Source organism: Myotis lucifugus, unplaced genomic scaffold (genome assembly GCF_000147115.1).
Source record: "Myotis lucifugus unplaced genomic scaffold, Myoluc2.0 scaffold_8, whole genome shotgun sequence".
Lineage (NCBI taxonomy): Eukaryota > Metazoa > Chordata > Mammalia > Chiroptera > Vespertilionidae > Myotis > Myotis lucifugus.
Window position 1 is genome coordinate 4,074,364 of NW_005871056.1, and position 8,586 is coordinate 4,082,949.

At 47.1% G+C, this 8,586-nt stretch overlaps 1 pseudogene; it reads left to right on the plus strand.

The window, feature by feature from the left end:
- The first annotated feature begins 2,223 nt into the window (after positions 1 to 2,223).
- LOC102437657 lies at positions 2,224 to 5,911 on the plus strand (annotated as a pseudogene).
- The last annotated feature ends 2,675 nt before the right edge of the window (positions 5,912 to 8,586 follow it).

The following is an 8,586-nucleotide window of genomic DNA, read 5'->3' on the forward strand; positions in this document are numbered from 1 at the left end:
CCAGATAGAAATATTTCTGAATTGATTTAAACTGAAAAATGGCATTAGGTCTTTTTCTTCTTCTTTGTTTGCACTATATGGAAGCAGTTCTCAGGAGAAATAGAATTCAGCCCCATGTAACATCCTATTGAGTTTACATAGTGCATCTGCTCAGGTTTGCTCCAGCGGAGGGCTTGCTGTTTGGCTGCCATAAGCTACCTGGAATCTCCCAACAAGGCTGAGTACTGTGGAAATGACATTCCAAAACAAGCAGGCCTGTTTTAAATCCTCTTCAAGAGGGGTTGTATTGAAAAACTGAAAGGACCTGATCATAAAAAACTGTGACCATGACCTTGAGGACCGTGTCAATGGTGTCTCCAAACTTTATGTCTCCAGACTCTTGAGACACGACAATTCCATGTGGCAACAGTGGCAGACGGGAAACCTGGGGCTGCAGGGAGGCAGGGTGGCATGGCTGTGATCCCTGATCTGCCGCTCAGCAGCTATGTGACTGTGGCAGACACACCCTAAGGAGATTGCCAATGAGTCACACCCTTGTACAATCCTCTTCCCTTGGGTGCAAGTGGAATCTATGGTAAACATGATGGGATAGCACTCCCATGACTACTTTCCTTCATATATGACTCTATCTTAGTAGACTGGAGTGAGATAGTCTCCTTCTGGCTGTGAAAACATAGCCATATGAACTGCTTATGTAAAAGGCCATGTGGTGGGTAACTGCAGGCAACCTTGAGGAAGTAAAGGCCTTCAGCTGATAGCCAGTAAGCAGGCCTTCAAAGAAATAAATTTTCTTAACAACCTAAAAGAGTTGTTGGCAAATGGATTCCCCAGTTGAGCATCCAGATAAGAATATAGCCTTTTTGACACCTCTTTTTTAAAAAATATATTTTATTGATTTTTTACAGAGAGGAATAGAGAGTTAGAAACATTGATGAGAGAGAAACATCGATCAGCTGCCTCCTGCACACCTCCCACTTGGGATGTGCCCGCAACCAAGGTACATGCCCTTGACCGGAATCAAACCTGGGACCCTTCAGTCCACAGGCCGACGCTCTATCCACTGAGCAAAATCGGTCAGGGCCTATTTGACACCGTGATTGAAGCCTTGTGAGACCCTGACTAGATGACCTAACCAAGTTGTGCCCAGATTCCTCCCATGGGAACTTTCAGGCAATAAATGTGTGTTGTTTTAAGGCACTAAGTTTGTAGAAATTTGTTATGCAGAAAAATAAAGTTAGTATAATGATCTAGAACAAATTTCTTTTCTCCCTGAGTCTGTTTCCTCACCCATAAAATGTGGATAATAATACCTAATTATATAGATAGGTTAAATCATCAAACAAAATAATGGCTCTTGCTAAAATAGTTGTTCTATTGTATCATTAATAATCTTATTAGTTGGGGGATACATGGCCCTACTAGTTGCATCACATGGCTGGACAGGTAATAGAAGAAATGGTCCTACTCCTGGGGCCAACCATAGAAGTGGGGCAAAGGGCAAGATATGGTGACCAACACACCCAACAGCCAATGGTCAGCAATCATGATCTAAGAAGAAAGGGCTGAGTCCTAATCAATGTGTGAGTCACTGAATCTAAATTCCAAATGGGCGACACTGGAAAATCCGGTAGGCAGGCAATTATGTGAGCCATAGCCAAACTAGGGCAAGACAATGGGACCCAGAGCACCAGTCTGGGTTTCAGGAACTGAAGTCCAATCTGGCCCCTAGCCCACAGGAGCCCATGGAAAGCCGTGCATGAGGAAAGGGAAGCACAACCAGCTGTCCTGATTCAGTGGCTGAAACAGTGGTCTACTAAACCTTTTTTCTGATCACCTACTATGTTCCCAGCAATGTGCTAAGCACAGACAGTACCAAGAGGAGTGGGAGGTTCTCCCTGCCCAAATGAGTGGCTACAAGTTAAACTCTAAGACTAACGCTGGAATTTCATTTTCAAAACTGGGATTCTAAAATCGGAGGGCCACCAGGGCCAAGTGCCAGTATATTTGGGTGACAGTGGGGACTTTGATGCTGCTTATGCTCTTGGCTGACACTGGGGAGAATCAGAAATACATAAAGAAGATGGGCATTGCGCTCCACCTGTGAGGAGAAGTCCTGGCGCTGTAAGGCCCCTCACGGCCAGGCGCCAGGCGTCTGTGAGCTGGTTCTTGCTTTGACACTGGGCTACCTGCAGGCTCTGGCTGGGAGCCCTCAGAGTAGCCACGATGGCCAGCACCAGGAGCACTGAGCTGGAGCACTTGGAGGAACAGGACAAAGGCCCTGGCCAGGGTCACCGAGAGGGATGCCCAGTTCATCTGGAGGCAGCAGCAGCTTGGGCCCCAAGGGGATCGGGCTCATCCCCAGCCCCACACAGAGTGCCCATTGCAGCTTCTACCACTCGCGGGACCTGCAGGCCCTGAATTCTGAGAAGAAGGCGAAGAAGGTGCACTTCTACGGCTACTTCAAGGGCTGGTATTTGCCATCTCCAGCGACTGCTCCTGGTCCTTCGACGCGCTGCTCATGGAGCTCACCCGCCCCCTGTCGGACAATCTGAACCTGCCCCAGGGCGTCTACACCATGGATGCCAGCAAGTGAAGTGAAGGAAAGTAAAGATTTCATCAAACCCAAGTTAGTCACTGTGATTCGAAGTGGAGTGAAGCCTAGAAAAGCCGTGCGGGATCCTTCTGAGTAAAAAGACCACTCATTCCTTTGAACACATGTCTTAACCGGTATCACTGAAGCCATTCAACTAGACTCAGCAGTGGCCATGAGGCTCTGCACACTGGACAGAAAGCAGGTTACTTGCCTGCAAGACTTTTTTGGTGATGACAATGTTTTTATCACATGTGGACCTCAAAAATTCCCTTACGCCCAAGATGATTTTGTCCTGGATCACAGCGAATGCCTTGTCTTGAAGTCATCGTGTTCTCACTCCTCAGCTAAGATTTCTGGATCCAAGAGCCCTGAGCCCTCTCTGGCAGCCAGTCACCAGCCTCAGTTAATGAAACCCCCAGCAGCCGGCTCTCCACTCCTAAGTGGAGGATATCCTCCAGTTCCTCTCCAACTAGCCCAGGAAGTTTCAGAGGATTAAAGCAGATTTCCACACATGGCAGATCTTCTTCCAACATAAATGGTGGACCTGAACTTGACCGTTGCCTGAGTTCCAAAGGCGTGAATGGAAACAGGTGCATTGAATCATCGACTCTTCTCGAGAAATACAAAATCAGAAAGGTTATTGGCGATGGCAATTTTGCAGTAGTCAGAGTGCAAACACCAAAAGGAGTTTGCCCTAAAGGTGACACACAAAGCCACATGTTGTGGAAAGGAACACCTGGTCGAGAATGAAGTGTCCATCCTGCGCCAAGTGAAACACTCAAACATCATCATGCTGGTGGAGGAGATGGAAGCGGCCAATGAGCTCTTCCTGGTAACGGACTTGGTCAAAGGTGGAGACCTCTTTGATGCAATTACCTCTTCAACCAAGGACACCAAGCGAGATGGCAGTGCCCTGGTGTACAACCTGGCCAACGCCCCCAGGGACCTCCATGGCCTCTACATGGTGCACAGGGACATCAAGCCGGAGAAACTCTTGGTGTGTGAGCGTCCCCATGGAACCAAGTCCTTGACACTGGGAGACTCCAGGCTGGCCGCTGTGGTGGAAGGCCCCTTGTACACAGTCGGTGGCACACCAACTTACGTGGCTCCAGAAATCATTGCTGCAACCGGCTATGGCCTGAAGGTGGTCATTGGGCAGCAGGCGTGATCTCGTACATAGGTCTCTGTGGAGTTCCACCATTCTGAAGTGAGAACCATCTCCAGGAAGACCTCTTTGATCAGACCTTGGCCTGGAATCTCGAGTTCCCAGGCCCCTCCTGGGAAAACGTCAGGGACTCCACAAAGGAATGAATCAGCCAGATGCTTCAGGTCAGCTGTGGGACAAAGCCTGAGTCACCCCTGGGTGTCAGATGACACCTCCCAGGAGAATAATATACAGGCTGAAGGAACAGGCAACCTCAAACAGCACTTTAATAACGTGCTTCCCAACCAAACAGAACAGCACCACCACCGGGTCCGTGATCATGAACACGGCTCCAGATAAGGAGGGGCAGATCTGCAGCAAACACTCAGGACAGCGGCCGGCCCGAGATGGCGCCCACCTGTCCATTTCCTCCCTCTGCCCAGGAGACCCCTGTGTGCAGGGCGGCAGCCCTGGCCCCTGACACCCCGAATCTCCTCCCCTCCCTGCCACCGTGCCCCTGCTCTCCCACCTCCCCAGGCTGTGAGCACACAGGGACCGGGCGTCTCCACCGTGACTGACCCCCAGGGCCTGCGCCTCCCTGCGCTGACCGCTGACCGCTGACCACTGGCTGTGGGCTCCCCCGGGCTCTGTCCTCAGCGCTTGGGGTGGCATATGCAGTGTCAGCTTTGGGGACATATTTGGAGCGGCTTGTTTTCAATGGCCCGAATTTCCATTCAATGGATGTTTTACAGCATCACCAGGAGAATGTGCAACCTTTTCCCAGCCTTTAATGCATTTTAATAGAAACACTTTGGATGAGCCAAGACCTTTCTTTCCCTTATTTAAGTAACTCAGAGTGTTCCTTTTCTTACCGAGAAGTTAGAACTGCATCTGTCCCTGGGTGGGTGTCCTGTAGGGGGAGGCGGGGCGCCTTCTCCTGCTCGGTGGGTGGCGTGGTGCCTTCCCTGCTGCCGGGTTGGAGGACTGGCTTTCCCACGGAAGAAAGAGCACCTGAGAGGACAGTGTGCCATCGGACACGAACCCCACCCAGAGGCTGTCAGGTGCCACCACACAGAGGGGTCCGGGGCTCACTTATAACACTGGCCATTTATTTGTACACAGACCACAGGGGGCGGTGACGTTCCTGGACATTGTGTGTTTCCCCCCAACTCTTCCCACATAGGAATTAAAAATGCTAATGAAGTTGATCTTGGGCCTTTTTCATGAACTGCCTCATGCATCATGGGCTCAGCCACCAGCAGAGCGGGATGAACTAGATGCCCTGAGCCGCCTCAGCCTCCTTCCCTCGCCTGCTTCTCCTCGGGAGCCGGGGCAGCAGCACTGGCAGAGGTGCCTCGCTGACCCCTTTGTTACTAACCTTCTGGAAGGCTGCTGGCAGCTTTTCCTTGTGTTCCACCACCTGCTCTTTTTAATAATTGTGCATAATCCGTGTATTTGTTTTACCTGCTTATCTTCTAACCTGGTGGGCCCTGTAGTTCCTTCACATTGTTAGATTTTTGCCTCCTACAAGTGTACCCAACCTGCAATATACTCTTCCTTACTGAGGAGAAAAATAAATAAAAATAAGATGGGCCTTGGGTTTCTGGAAGATGATAAGGAAAACTGCTGTGAGGCAACAGGGTAAGAGAAGAAGAGCTCCCTATACTCTGGAAAAGCGAGATATGAGAAGCAAATGAGAAGGGCTGTAAATCACTGGGTAATCAAAGCAAAAGCTATTCTGCAGGGCCCTGTGGAAAGCTATCAGAAGACAAAAAGTCAGGTCAATTCTCTGTGACCGAAAAAGCACAAAGCTATCAAGTCTTTAAACTGAAGGGACTCAGCTTGCTATTTCCGGTGGCATTCAGGAGTGGCTGCCGCTCTCCTCCGGGAATTGGGAGGAGGGGGCTCCTGGTGGATGTTGCTGTACAAGGAGAAAGATAACTTGAACATATTTGTTCTCTGCACTGCGTCCTGAAAACCGAATTGTGATGATAAAGATCAGGCCATTGTGCTGAAGCACTGAACTCTTCGTGAAATAATAGCCCAAGTGCTGAACTCTACTCTTATTTCTCTCTTTGTTGGATAAGGGAAGGATCTGGCTATCACGTGACTCTGTACAGCTAGAAAGACGGAGCCTTCGTCACTGCATGACTTGTGGTCAAAGTTCTCTGTGATGAAGGGAGCCAGTGGGGCAATTATCCAATATAGAAGGGCAATGGGGACCATGTGTATCCAGAAGAGGAAAATTCTTGAGGGTGAAGGAGGGTAAGAATAGAAGTGGCAAAGGGGTGGGGAAGTGATTAGTTGTATACATGAAATGCAACAACAACAACAACAAAAAACCAGATGGACTCCAGCTCTCACCCAAAAAGGATATAAGAAGAGAAAAAAGCTTGGACTCAAGTTGAGGTGAGTGATCTTAAAAGCTGTTGATGTCCCATCCTCCTGCAGAATGTAAAGTACAATTTTGGCAGCAGAGACAATCTGGCTAACATAGGGAATTCTGGCTAAAACATATTTATTTATGGACATAGAGCTGAATGGTGTCATTGACATCAACTGCTAAGAAGATTCTGGACTAGAAACAAGGGCTAAAGGGACTTCCCACAGTGGTTCCAGTAGCTGACACATACTGGGCTGACTACAAGTTGATTTTCCCACTGATAATACCATGGTTTCCTTTCCTAAATGTCATAGCTGAGACCTTGTCAGTCCCTTCTTGGAGCAGAAAGCAGATACCCCATCTTAAATCTTCTTGAATGGTAAGATGTTTCTGTGGTAAGGGATGTGGTCCAGTTGTCTAAGTCATATCACCTCGTCTAAGGTGGCAAGCAGTGGATTTTTTAAAAAAAATAACTACTTATTAGCAGCAATCTTGAAAGCATGATTGATTCCCTCTCTAGGCTGGTCGCTTCTCTATCTGAAATGCTGGGGATAATTTCTTTGAAAGTGGTTTCATGTGATTTCGGACAATACCTGCACAGGTATACAAATGCAATGAAAACCACACTAGGTCATTGATAACTGTAGGTACTTGTAGGTGACAGATGTGAAAGAAATGAGTTCCTGAGCATTAATAGTGGAATAGAGCCTGGCGGGTATGGCGCAGTGGTTGAGCATCAACCCATTAACCAAGAGGTGCCTGGTTCAATTCCAGGTCAGGGCACATGCCTGGGTTTCAGGATCAATCCCCAGTAGTAGGGGATGAGCAGGAGGCAGCCAATTGATGTCTCTCTCTAATCGATGTTTCCATCTCTCTATCCCTCTCCCTTCCTCTCTAAAAAAATAAATAAATAAAACATATTTTTAAAAATATAGTGTAATAGATTTTTTATTTAATCTTTAAAAACTGAACTTTGAACTTTTTATGAGTAAAATTGAAGTAAAAATGTGTCTTCCATTTTGAACTTAATGTAGTGTTTATAAGAATGCTATAGTAATCTGATTGTGCAATTACTCAGCAATTACTAAAAGAATTATACATAGTTGTATAATTCTGTACATTATTTACTTAATCAAATAATTGCAAGTTTAAAGAGATGCCAAACAGTTCAAAATGCCAAATGTCGATGTCAAAACTAATGAAACCTTAGAGAACAGATCAAATAGGTCACAGACCGAAAAGAACTAGTGGATAAGGAAGACAGACAACCCTGAAGAAAAAGATGACTGCAAAAAGAGATGAAGAGCATACAAAAATCCCTCTGAGAATTTCCTGTATTAACCAGATTACCTCTGTTGCCCATATTTCTGTACTTTGCTTTCTGCAGGATGATGGGACATTAATGAGTTTTAGCATTGCTCACCCAAACTTCATTCTAGGCAGTCTTACTTCCTAAATTCCTTTTGGGTAAGAGCTAGAGTTCATCCTATACAATAAAAGGCTAATATGCAAATCGACTGAACGCTGGAACGACTGATTGCTATGATGCGCACTGACCACCAGAGGGCAGATGCTCAACACAGGAGCTGTCCCCTGGTGGTCAGTGCGCTCCCCCAGGGGAAGCACTGCTCAGCCAGAAGCTGGGCTCATGGCTGGCGAGTGCAGCAACCATGGTGGGAACCTCTCCCACCTCCATGGCAGCACCAAGGATATCCCTTGAGGAGCGGGCCTAAGCTGTCAGTCGGACATCCACTGAGGGCTCCTGGACTGCGAGAGGGCGCAGGCTGGGCTGAGGGACCCCCCCAGAGTGCACGAATTTCGTGCACCAGGCCTCTGGTCCATACATAATCAAATATCAGGAATTATCTTGAATAATTCATAAGCAGTAATCAACATAGGTGGCGCACATGTTAGGAAATGGTCACACCTGTAAACATGTTCTCTTTTCCTATAGCACTCCCTTTTAGTTCAATCTGATACAAACACCCTTTCATACTCAGAATACAACAATGTTCCATTACTTTAGCCTTTTTATGACCATTAACAAATTATAGGGAAAAAACCAACTAACATAATCTGCTTATACATTTTGAAACTCTATGGTGCTTACTCAAAGCAGTCAACCATTAGATTCATTAAGTGTGGTTATCTAAGAATAGAATTATTAGTTAAACTTACAATTAAGCTTTTGGATCAGTAGATAAAATATGTGAATGTGTTCGTCTTCTGTTGTTGTACAACAAACTACTTAAAACAACTTGCATTGCTTATCTTCACAGTTTCTGTGGGTCAGGAGTCCAGGCAAGATGAAACTAGGTCCTTTGCTCAGCATCTCACAAGGCTGCCCTCAAGGTGTTGAGTGAGGCTGTGGTCTCCTCTAGAGGCTCAACAGGGGAAGAATCCACCTTCAATCAGATGTTGGCAAAATTCCCTGACTTGTGGTTGCTCAGGTAGAGGGCCCTGATT